The 13301-nt window shown below is 40.6% G+C and overlaps 1 long non-coding RNA gene across 10 annotated transcripts in view; it reads right to left on the bottom strand.

Moving 5' to 3' along the window:
* Positions 1-13301, bottom strand: part of LOC125334804 — a 116272-nt gene that overhangs the window by 42011 nt on the left and 60960 nt on the right. For all 10 annotated transcript variants that reach the window (XR_007207241.1, XR_007207240.1, XR_007207242.1 and 7 more), the window contains 2 exons: positions 10740-10823; positions 10519-10648 (listed from right to left, as the gene is read on the bottom strand). This is a non-coding gene — a long non-coding RNA (uncharacterized LOC125334804). The remainder of the gene's footprint in view (positions 1-10518; positions 10649-10739; positions 10824-13301) is intronic.

Below are 13301 nucleotides of genomic sequence, written 5' to 3'. Positions count from 1 at the left end.
AATTACAGAGAAAAAACCTTTCATGGTTGTGTATAGTCTATATATGTTGTCACCCCATCAGAGGAGAAGCTTTTATGAAGTATTAGCTCTAAGTGTATACAGAATAGAAATGATAATTTTTATTTGCTTGTCAGAAGGTAAGTCACATTTCAAAGTACTATTTGTGCATTAAAATCAAATAGAACCAGGTAGCTTTGATCTTTTTTTTAGTTAAAGAAACAACCAGAAAATGCTGCTGCTGGTTATCAAACCAAGAGAGTTTTTTAGGAGAATTTTTGTTTTTTTGAAAAGAAATAAGAGCTGTGAAATTAAAAAAAAATCAGTTTTCATTAACAAGATTTCAACAGTTTGGGATTTGCTTTTGCCTTTTTTGAAAGAAGATACAAAGATGTTTCATTTGAAAGGGTTTGTAGAAAAAAAAAAATTCTACCAGCACTGTTACATTGTTATTTCTGGGGGCTGAGTAACAAGAGATTGGAGAACTCCTCCTAAGAATCATTTGGGTGATTTATAAACTTCACTGTGATTGGAACATGGCCCTCATTTCAGGCTGTAATACCCACAGTGCCACCCCCTAGTATTGAGAACAATCACTTGAACCCAGATTAAAAAGAATTGAGATTAACATCAGCGAATAAAGACAAGGGGTGGGTCTGTCTCGGGTTTGTGCAGCATGTGAGAGCACAAACTGACTGCAGACTGCATTTCCCCAGGGACACAGCACTGACATTTGTACAGACACACAACAGCAGGAGCTGGGCACAGAGCAGGGTCTCTGCTCCAGCCTGGCTGGGATGCACCGGAGAGCCGGGCTTTGGCTGGGAGAGGCAGCTGGGAGAAGAGAAAGGGAGGAAAGGGTCTTGCAGGCCTGTGCTTAATATTCATTAAATTGGGGTTTAGATCAGGTAAATTTGGACAAACACACAAGGTGAGATTTTTAGATTCTTTATCTGAGTATTGAAGCTTTTAGGACACTCGTAGTCCACCCATCTCTAAGTAATGTCTCAAAGTGATTTTCCATCCTATGCTCAAAACTTCAAAACTACCCCAAGTGGGAAGACTTCTTTTTGTCCATACCAAAGTCAGCTCCCACTGAAGGCAATAATTTCCCCCCCTCTCTCCCCAAGGTCAGTATAGATTTACAAGATTCAGCTCTATTTTAACATTTTAATGTCCCTTCAGTTCTGAAATCTGCCGTGCTTCTCTGGTTACTGTAGGGTAAATAGTGCGTAACTGCTGACTGCAGGAACCCTGGAGAAAGTTACCACCACAACATTTGATAATTAATAGTTACTAGCAAAATTCCACTGTTCATATCAATTTGGTGAAAGAAGAAAGGAAATTGATATATTTTGAACCATAAAATATTACTCCTCCAATGCAATATGAACTCCCGCAGCATAAAGGCCATCCTTGCAAACCACTGCCAGAAATCCCTGCCAGTCTCCCAGGATCCCAACCAACTCCTCCCCATTTTCCCCAACCAAAGCTCTGCACTGAGCAAAGCACACCTGCCATTAATCTCAGAGCATTACCAGCTCTCAGCACAAACTGGTAGTGCTGTGGCTGGGGGATGATGTATGGGGATGTCACCAGCTCCCTCTCCTCCAAAACATGCCCCCTTCCCCTCCTGCAGGCATTTTTTATGGGCTCCAGTGACTCAGGCGTTCCAGCTCTCCCAGCCATCCCGCTGGGTGACAGGAGGCCAGGGGCAGCTGTCCCCTGTGGCCGGTGGGGACGGGCGGCTGCAGGAGGGAGGCAGGAGCTGGGCGTAATTAACGGGACAATTGAATGGGTTATGCCTCTCTGATTTCAATTAACCTCTGAACTTTGCCGTGACAAGATCTCATGGTTACCAACTAACTTCAGCAAAAAACAGATGTGATAACTGGTTAATCCAAGATCTCAGGGTATCGTTGGGGTTTGATGGGGCTCTTCTCAGATCACTTAATGCTCACCAAAAGAAAAAGGAGCAACTGTGGGTCTGATTATTGTATCGGAGCCGGAGCCCGATTTGTTCCCATTTCAAATCAACCTCAGGATTCAATAATGGTAGAAAAATTAAGTCAAGAAACCCAGAGAAATATATTACTGGCATTAAGGATGCAGGCATTCAAAGCCGGCAAAACAGATTAATGTATACAGACAGATAAATAAGAAAAAATATCTTTGTTCAAGAAAGACTGAGATAAGCACAGAGCTGACATCAAGGAACAAACCAATCTGGCTATGTTAGGAATAGAGCTTCCTATTATTTACTCATGTATTTTAGAGAGCACTTTTTAGTTTTAAAATCAGCAGAGTTTTAGAGTTTCAATACAAGAGGTTCTTTTAAAATCCTCTATGAACTACAAAGATTTCGAGCTTACAACAAACCTACAACTAAGAATTAATATCAATCAAAGGAATGTAAATTTTTAAATTAAACATATTTTGCATTGTTCTGCCTTTTAAATTCAGACACTAGAGAGAAAAATCGTGGTTTTGCTGGCCTTTCTTTTCAGTATAATTTTGTCACTTAAATTGTTGACCCTCTTTGGTTATTGGAATAGATTTAATTGTGCTATCACGAGTAGGGCCGACATGGCCAGAGAATAAACTGTTATCACTTTGCCTATTGGCTTAAATTAATTTGCTCTTAATATTTAAGCAGTTATAAATGAAAAATTAATTTATGATAGTAGAGCCTGCATTTTCATGTAGTTGCAGTTACAGCACCAGGTATGAGAGACACAGAAAGGTGTTGAAGCAAAACCAAAGGTTACAGTGAAAAAAAGGTTATAAACTCCAGAAACCATGACCAGACTTATAACATCTCAAACAGATGTGTTATCCCATAAGCAATTCCAAGCAAATTTGAAAAAAAAAATCAGTGTTGATGACTGGATAATAAACCTCAAATACATTAATAAAAATATTAATTTAAAAAGAAAAACAATGCAGAAATATTTAAAAGGTATTAAAAAAATCCACTGACTGAACAGTGCAGACTATTGTCAACCTCTACTAAGACTTTGTTATGCAGTTCTTCGTAGCTTAAATACCACAATTCATCAAATTAATTGCAAGCCTGCAAATTTCTTATTCATAACAGTAAATAACAACATCTATTAAGTAACTTCTTGCAATGAAAATCTCACTGCCTAGGCTGATATTATGATGTGTTTTTATCCTAATAGATTTAAAGCACCTACAGTAAACAAGAGCCAAAAGTCAAAGCTTTTTTAAAGCAAAATATGCCATTCTTAATATGTAAGAAATGCCTTTCAGACACTTGAAGATGCCCATGTCACAGCAGACTTCAGTTCCTTACACATTATCAGCCCTATCTAATAAAGGCTCATGTCCCAGTGAAAGAAGCATTTGGCTCTTCTCACCTAATCAATAACATTCAGGAAAAGTCCCTTCTTCCAGCAGCAGCATAAATTACCAGATATATGCAAATAGACTTGACAATGTTAATTGCCAGGGCTGATTGGTGATTAATTTTTTGATTATGATCAATCATTCCACACGAATTTTAATAAGACATTCCAGGCAATCTGCAAATTGGTAATAATTAGGGATCCCAACCAGTAACGCATCCACAGCCAACTAAAACACATCCCTGTGATTGAGCCTGTTCTGTGAACAACAGGCTCCAGTCTGGAAGAAGAGAAAAGGGAAAGATCAAAAGCTCCAAAGCCTGCTGGGACCATGGTGTCACCTCTAACAAGAAGTTCCTTTTTTGCCAGTTTTAGGCAAGATGGGGTTTGGCATCCTCTAGCACAACCGGCCACCTTCTTCGTGTCCCTCAGATGGTCACAAATTAAATCGGAGTTTCAGTTCCATGACAATGCCTTGGAAATGTCACCTCAATTCACAGTCTTCCAGATGGGAAAATAAACACAAGATCCCAAAAAAAAACCAACCAAAAATATTTCTCAGAGCAATCCTGCCAGACCTGCAGGGAACATGCCTAAAGGCAGCACACAATTAGATTTTCAGGCCCTGCAAATTAAAAAAGGGCCAAACAGAAGGTTCATACAATATCTTTTCTTTCTAGTGCACAGCAGACAGCAGTACTAACTTTTTAGCAACAAGAGAAATGTTTTCTCTGTGTGACACTTGTTTGTGTACTTTATGGTGAAAGTTCAGACATTGCTGTAAATACAACAGCTCAAAATGCAATATGATTAATAATATTTCCTTTTAGAAGGAATTCTCTGGCAAACATAAATATCCTCATACAACACTTTAAACCCAAACACTATTGCTGTGTACAAACCAGAAAGTGCAAGTGACTGGAAGAGGGCATGAAGTTTTTTAAACTTTCAGAGCAAGTGTTTGACTTTGCTCTGCATTCTACTTGGACAGACAGACCTTGACACCTGCGAAGAGAAGCTGAAAAGGCATCGCCTGCTGTCAAAAATGAGTGAAATGCAAGTGAGGGGTATAGAGGAGAGTAAATTAAGGGCACATTGTATCTCAGCACTGCCCTGTCATGTTCAACTAATACTCAAAGCTTTTGAAATTTCTGTCTCCATGGCCTGATTCTGATTTGCACAAAATACCCCTCTTTATGTGTCAAGAATGTGTAAAGGAGTTTGAATATAAATTAAAATAAATCCCTGAGGTCTACAATTCTTTCAGTTCTTTCCCTGCTGCCAAATGGACCATTTTATGATGAGGTCCCAGGTATTTGCTCTTTTATTTGAAGAGCTTGCAGTTAGTACAGTGTAAGTAGCTCAGCTTTTGCTTTTATTAAAAGGACAGACTAGGATTAGCCCCAAATGTTATATTTTCTGACACAAGTTAATTTTCAATTGAATGTTATTTTGCACAGGAAATATCTTCTTCCTGAATAAGTCATCTTTTCATCAAGACACTGAAACATGGTTTTTACAAAGTGCAGTTTTAAGTGAAGCTTTTAAACAAATAGGGAAATATTTTCTTTTTCTCCCAACAGTTCAATAGGACTGCCAAGCGGTAAAGAAGTGCGTGCTTGCTGTCTTTCCTACATAGCAAACAAGAAATGCTTTCAAGCAACACATATTCCTGTGGGTTTTAACTATAAAATGGTTTTTATCGAGGTGTTTTGAAAATCTTCGCTCCATCCTTGCCTTAATCTTCTAATTCCCAGCCAGTTCCAAGAATTTTAGACACTTATAGAGGGAATTTAGTGGCCACAGCAAGCACAGAGAAACACGAAGAGTAAACATGAGCATGTACCAAAGGAATTTACCTTAGACAAACCCAGCCCAATTCTTTTCCAGTTGTTCCAGTTCAAGAACAACTCCTCTATAGTCAGGGGAACAATTCTACTGTTAAACTGATGTGTTTGATAAACATATTAGGTCCTTATTTTTTAAATTAATATTCCATTAATCTTTCATTTTTTTAAATTCTGCATATTTTCTTAAACCAAATAAATTAACAAATGTTTAAGTTCTCTTTTCAGCTGAGGTTCCTCACAGTTGCCTTTATAAATCTTGTTCAGGAAAACTGAAATGCTGACACGTTCCTTGGATTTGGTCTGTCATTCCCCTCTAGCTCCTCGCACTTGTACAATTCACAAGGTCATGAGTACAAAATGTGCTTGCTAACTTACACAAGAATAAAGCTGTCAGATGGGCTGAGGGCTCCTTGTGTACCAGTTTAGTGAAATATGATTATCCAAGCTGTAAAATGGATAAACCTATTAAATTAATAAATCTGCTGCCCTGAAGACTACGACTGATGTCGTTGCCTTACCTACAAGGCACCCTTTCTTAAATTAATACTTGATAAAGGAGTAAATCTTTTAAAGACACACACTAAAGCTTTGCATTGAAGAGTTATCTTTTGTGTTAGAAACTGTAAGTACTTTTTACTGCAATGGATGTGAGAGGAAATGAATTCCAGGGAAAAAAAAAAAGGAGTCTTAGAAAATGTTATTACCCAGCTAACACTGTGGGCTGCTTCTTATCTGTACACAACTAATCACAGCCCTGTTTCTTTTTTTATTCTAATGTGTGAGTGGATTTTAGTGCTCATGAAAGTGAAGGATAATTAGTAGGGTAGTGGATAAAGTGGAAGGGCACTGCCTTATCAAAGGCAGATTGGGTCAGCTATACATGGGCAAAAGAAATCACGATTTTCTTCTTTCAGCTGCTTTGATTTATTACTCTCAAGGTCCAACAATGAAGTTTCACATCAGGGGAGAGAGAAAGAAAAAGAGTTTCAAAGGGTTCATCCTTCTTGACTTCTTAGAAAGCCTTTAGCATATTGTGTTTGTTAGGGCCCAAGATCACTGTTCTTTATTAATAGTCTATTACACAGACAACCTTGCAGAAACAAAAAAAACACTCTGCAAGGCACCGACCAAATTTAGGCCAAGACAAAATATCTGTTGCTGAGATTTTACAGTCCAAAATAAAAACCCTAAAAAGTGGAAGGGAAATGAGCACAGACATACAAAAGGAGCTGCTTTAAGATCACGTGGCAACCAACCAGCAAAAATATGGAACAGAAAACAGATTCCCTGATCCACCCCAGGACCCACTGATAAACTTATACTGCAATAATGTTAAAAATGAGACAAAAATAAAATCTCACTGCATCCAAAGGCATCCAACATTGTGCTCAAAACTCAAAAGTGAATTTGTAAAAGGAAACAGGAAATGAAAACTAAAGAGGGTTGACATGATTACGGGGTGTTAATAAGAAAAGACATAAGCCAGGGGCCTTGATGTACAACTAGACAACAAGAGGTTACGTTTGGAGTCAGGGCTATGCTAATTTGCAAACTTGGGTCCATTTCATTAAGTGAGCTGAGAGACAGGCTGTCTCAGTCCAGCAGAGAGGGATCTCATTATCCATGTAGGGAGCAAGAGATAAGAATCTTTTAATAATTGCTGGGAAGTTTTTTTTATGATGATATGGAATGCCAATTTATGCCTCTCCACTCAATGTGGATAAAAACCAGCCTCCTTCACAGTTCAAACTAGCCCCCCTCTGGCTGTGGCCATTAGGACAGGGAGGGAAAACAGAGACTAATGTGCTTGCCCAGGAGACCAATGCTGCAAAACTCCATTAAATGCATTTCATATTGGGAACATGTTTGTTTACGATGGTTGGAATACTTTGCCAAGGCTTTTTACTTAATTTTTAATGGGCACAGCTGTAGGATTTAGGGCCAAATCCAAACCCCAGTGCAGCCAACGGGCAGGACTGCTACTGACAACTAGTCTTTGGATCAAACCCTTTACTCACTCCTTCTTAAGGAATGGCGCTGAATTGACACGTTTGGAAAAACTTGAAGAGCTTATATTACTTTGGCAAAAGCATTGTTTGCAGTGCTTTCCCTTTGGTCCCTCTCTCATAACACAGCCACAGCAGCCATGAGAAAGGAGATTTCTAGCAGGTAGAGGTTTGTACAACTACTGCCTTCCCTGCTAGAAGTATTGTGCCTACTTCAGGCTAAGCAGAGCACAGATTTTGTGACAGGGACAAGTTTAGCCTATGAGAGACTGACTTTGAGAGGCTTGTGCCTTTCACATGACAGTACCAAATACAGTTCTGACCACCTCTAGAAGCATTTGCATGAAAAAGAAGGGGTAAAGTTAGACAAAGTCTCACACTTATGTTTTACTACATAATATCTGCTAAAATCTGAGATACAGACACAACAACTTAGCAAAATCACACTAACAGCATTAATCTTTTAAGAGTAGGCTTTTCCCTCTGCACAAACTTACACTGCAAGGAAAGGAGGAAGCAGAACTATTTCCACAGTCAAATCTGTTCCTTTGGTTGAAGTCCCTGGGTTGGACTGTACATTAGTGTTGGAAAACACTGTCCAGGGAACTCTGAAGCCGTGCTTATCTCTAAAGCTGGCTGCATGATTTGTTTTTATGCACTGGGTCAACCTAAGGACTACGTACAACTTATCTGTCTCTGCAGCAGGAACTAAATTATAAGGCTCTCTTCAGCTGACCTTGCCTCTTTTCCCAGTTTCTGGCTGTTCATGAACCATCTTTAATTTCCCATATGCCCATTTGCTATTGGAAGTCATTTGGTCAATATCTTTGTGAAAGGCACTCCCAGATTTCCCTTTGCAGGCAAGACTGGAGACGGATTGGGAAAATGGAGACTGATTTTTTTGGATAAAAATTTCATGTTTTGGGTCCTCAATTTGATGGGAACAGCATAAGAATCAGCTATGTGGGCACAGTTACTCACCCAGGATGACAACAGTGCCTCCAGTGAGCATTTAATGGCATTTATATTTGAGGAAAAAAAGAGAAGAAAGTGCTGATTTAAGTGTGCTCACAAGGACAAGGTTAGTCAAGGGAAACCCAGAAGTCTGGAAAGAGGAGCAGAGGGCAGGAGTGGCACCAAAGGGCACACATTTCTCCCTGGAGACTGTGTGGCTGCCCGGGGACAGCTCTCATCACATGCCAAGCCAACAAAAAGTGTCCCATCCCAGACCTGAGACTGAAGGTGCTGCAGTACATCCCATTCTTTACTCACAGCTGGAAGAAAAGAGCTTGAGGTTTACACAGAGCACCTTCTCGCAGCCTCACTGCAGAGGGGCCTGAGACAAACTGGTTTTAAGCAGCTGGTGTTCAGTCCTCTAAACTAACAGTGCCCACCACCACTATCCCACCCCTCAGGGCTATGAAGAAATACGGGCAAAGGCTGCAGTAGATCATGCCCAGCGAATATTAAATGGCTCTAATGAAGTTTACATTACACCAGTCATCTTAAATGCCCAAGTAAACACCCACTGAGACACGCCACTGAAAGTCTTGGTCACTGGGCAGTATAAGCATGGCTGGAAGCACCAGCCTTGTGCCTGCAAAACACCTTGAGTTCTTGATATCCTAAGACTTATCCTGTAAGTCTCATCACTGTCCTATAAAGTGATGTTTGCAGTCCCCTCTTCTAGTATTTTTTAACACAATGGAAAAGCCTCTATAGTAACCATGTTGTGCGAGCTTTCCTTTCTGTGCACTTAGACCAGAGCTGAAGTATCCAAATAACATAGTTTCAGACTTTGAGAACATTTCAGTAAATACTAATCAAGCCACTAGGCAAATTCTATCACTTTTTCAGCTTTGGGTTCCCCACATCTATGCAATTGCTGTACTGTATCATACTTCACCCCAGGCAGCAGTGAAATGATGTACATCACCCTTCACTTTTAAAAGCTTCTATCTCCCAGTCATCCTTGCTAAGGATATTCCAAGCCTTATTTTGCTATCAAAGACCTCATCATGGTAAAACATATGGTGATCTTTCCAAGTGGATAAATGATTTCCACTAGGGGCTTGTGTGAGACTACTGAATTCAGTTTTGCTTTTGAATTAAGCCACCAAATTTCAGCCCAGATATTTAAAAAAGAAAACCTAAAATTCATAATGTGACACTCCTGAGGCTTAACGCTGGTTCCTCTGGTCTCTTCTGTCTACTGCCCACAGGCTCCTGTTTTTGAGTTAGAAGCGTATATCCCAGTTACCTTGGCCTGAGTTTATTTGCAGGGTATGGAGATAAAAGTCCAGCTGTAATATAATTGGAATTAAGTGGGGTAATAGGCTCCAGATTTTTAAAAACATATTAAAAGGAGATCTCTCTTTCTCTCTGCTTATTTCTCATAATTACAATATGAATTTAAGGCACTATAAAATTAATAGAACCCTGACTGGTGACTGAAGTCTCCTACACAGGCAGACAGACAGCCTGTCCCTGCCCGTGCCCTCCAGCTGTGACTGTAACCCTACACATGATAACAACGGCTTTACCTCTAGGCAATCTCATTTATTGACCCTTTAAGAGGGATGTTAAAAGACCAATTGAAACTAATAATGTGTAATGCTTTCCGTGAGCTCAAACCTTGACCATACGCAGAAGATTTTAAATTACTCACCTCATTACATGCCACAGAAAAGCTGTGGGAAAATCACCCTCTACTACTGATGAGATATGTACACACACATAGGGAGATTTGCAAGCTGGAAGTGCAGATATGGTAAAGTCACCTTTAGCCTATGATGGCTATGGTTTGATTTCATGTTTTAGGGAGGTTTTGGTAAACTTAAATAATAAAACTATTTTTCTTGTCCCATTTCCTTGCAAGGTATTTTTGGCCTGATGCTGGGGTCCGAGCAGGTCAGGGCAGAGTGGGCCATAGTCTGCAGATGTCACAGCCACTGTTCCATGGCCCTGGGGCTCTGAAAAGGATGCATTGTGCATCTAGGTCCACTTAGGGAAAAAAAAAATCTTGTTTTCTGTGCTCTCATTTCACAAATAGGTGTAGTCCTATCTGGAAGGCAGTGGCTGTGTGTTATGAACGCAAGAGGGAGGAGATGGAAAGGGAGGCTCTTGTTAGCAGCTCCTGCAGATGAGCCATTGTGCCCAGCCACATACCTGTAACACGTACAAGTAAACCAGATCTGTGCACACAGGCATATTCACTCAAGTGTAGGATATGATATAATTATAGCCAATTAAATCATTTTCTCTAAGACGCTTTTTAGAAATCAAGCTGTTACTTACTCATCAGGCTGTCAGTAAACACCACTCTCTCACATACAACATGTTTAACTTCTGCTCAGGTTACATTACTTGAACACAATCTTCACGGTAATTAATGACACCTCTATCAGTTGCCAGCTTTTCCGGACCTCTGCAAACAAGCAAAAATAATAATTGAGGGAATTTTCCTTTACCCATTTGATAATGGGAAGGCTTGGCTAGTTTGTTTGCTTTTTACTTACTATTTCTATATTCAATACAACTTCTACAGGTGGGGAGGGAATCACTCTGACCCCAGTCCTGGGAATGCTCAGTCATGCCAGCACCTTCAGGTTAGGGAACAGATCACAAAAAAAATTGAGAAGTTCAGCTTTACAGAGTTCAAGGCTTGCTTTGCTAGGTGTGCATTTGAAACTGATTCCTGTTCACTTCACAAATATATATATGTTCATTTTGGGTCACAAACATACTTATTTTTGCCAGTACATATATATACTTATCTGTCCTGTAAACACATACAAGTGAGCCCTGGGCCTGCAGCCCAGCTGATTGCAGTTCTGGGCGTTATGTTAGTTCTGGCTCAGTTTTCTGAAGTTATGTCTACACTTTTCCCTTGCATCAGGCAGTTCTTTCAGAGGCACTTTCTGTTGCAGTTATAGATGAATAATGACGTATTGCCTGGCCCGGAAATGTCAAGTGGACTGGTGAGAAGTGCATTTTGTGATGTTCCTGGCAACAGCATCACTAAAATCCAGTGTGCAAAGCTGACAGGCTGTCTTAGCCCCTCTACAACCTGGGCTTGTCCTCAGCATCTACCAGCCAGGCCCACCTTAATTCATCACAATCCGCTTCTGTCTCTATCCTAAAAAAGACATGGAGCTTAAACAATGTTATTTAACCTCCCATGCCCTCTCCCCATATTTCTACCAGCGCCAAACACCCGTAAACTCATTCCAAAAAGCCACACATTACCCAACCAATGCTGCCTAAGGAAAGCATTCAGGAGTGTTTATGGGGCAGCTGAAGTGTAATGATTTAGTAGATGTTTATAAATGTTTATACTGTACAGATTAACATTCCCCAGGGGGCCTGTAATGAAGAGAGTGCTCCAACTGGAATCAAACCAGCCAGCCTGGGCTGAATGAGCATGAATGAATCCTGCTGGCCTACCCTCACGAGCTGTTTACTCAGTTTGAACGGATTTCCTCCATCCATGCTCCTTATTTTGGGAGAGGCAGTACAGGAATCTGGTCTCAGAAGAAGCACAGTTTGGAAACATGTTAGAAAATCCAGCCTGTCACTTGGATCATAGGAATTACTCACAAACTGCACTATACAAAAGAACAAAGAGCCCAACCCTTGGGCTGTGGAAGTGGAGGCTGAAACTCCTGTTGGCTTCAAAGGGAGCTGGGTCTCGCTCTCAGAACCCAGTTTTCAAACATCATTTCCAAGTGAAAATCATATTGAAACAGCCAAGCCCTGCTACTGGGACTTGGCACTTAAAATTTGTTTCACATTAGGCCACTATGGTAAAAAAACATGACTAGAGGTAGTGAGATGTGCTGGAGGCTCCCAGCAATGGCTGACAAAACACTGAGCTACTGTGGTGGGCAGCTTCTCCAAGTGCCTCCCTGAAGGTGATGGACATCTTTTATTCAGAGTAAATGAAGGAACAACTTCAGTTTGTTGGCTGATGGCCCAAAGAGTAAAAATATCTGTTTCTGGTCCTGGCTGCATGAAATGGGTTTTAAATTGCAGTCAGTTTAACAACATGAACACCAAACTCAAAAATTAAGGCTGGGAACTGGTGGATGAAGCTGGGCCTGCCTTGATGCCTCAGAAGCAATAAGCAAGCAGGTTTTAAATGATCCTAACAGCAGTGATGACTGGGAGAAGTACAAGAGGAAGATAATTTCTTTTGGGGCATGGTGCCAAGTGGAAAAAAGTCAGCCTTTGAAATCACAAGTAAAGAAACAAACCCCTCTGGATTTCTGCTGTGGTCAGGAGAGTAAGATTTTTGTACATGACACATATTCAGAGAGTGAAACATCTCAAGGGGGCCAGGGAAGGGTGGGAAGAAAATAGAAAGGATGATGACATGGCCATAGTCAGCATGGGCCAAAAAGAGTGGCCAGAAACACCAAGCAGAGTGAACTGTATCTTCAAGAAATCTGTATCTTCTGCTGCCAATGGATTTCTGCAGAGGGCCTTCTTCCAGCTGTCCTTTTTTTTTTTTTTTTTTTTCTGCTGTGATAAGATTTCTCACTTCTCCAAAAATTATTCTACCTCTGGCTCTGACAGTGACATGCCTGCATTGGACAAACAGAAGCACCATGCACTTCAGGTGTTCTCAAAGTAAAATACCAAATATTCCTCGCAAACTCTTAAACCACAGCACTAGAGGCTGAAAATGTGTACTGTGATTCTGGAGCCTATCCAATAGGTCAGAGAGATGGAGAGGCTCAAGACATAAAAGCATTACTTTCAGTGGCTCTCTGAGATGTTTTTAAAGGTGCAAAAATAAGTTTGCTTTGAATCTTGGATGGAGACAGTGGACGAAGGTAATTTTGTTTGCAGTGGTTTATTTGCCCATCTCACGAAGCTGTCTGAGCTCGTTACAGTGTTTGGCAAACACTCCTGGTACAAGTTCTGTGCTGTAACCCCACTTGGGTCTTTAGAGCAGTGGAAAAGACAGATATTTGAAATCTTCTGGAGCACTGTAACCATCAGGTAATTAGCTGTAGCAGGCTTACAGTGTAGGAAAGGCTCACAAGAGCTCTGAAATGAAAGCGAAAAATGCCTCC

Source organism: Corvus hawaiiensis, chromosome 17 (assembly GCF_020740725.1).
Source record: "Corvus hawaiiensis isolate bCorHaw1 chromosome 17, bCorHaw1.pri.cur, whole genome shotgun sequence".
In the NCBI taxonomy this organism is placed as follows: Eukaryota; Metazoa; Chordata; class Aves; order Passeriformes; family Corvidae; genus Corvus; species Corvus hawaiiensis.
The sequence above is the reverse complement of the archived record's forward strand: the minus strand, read 5'-3'. Positions and strand labels throughout refer to the sequence as shown.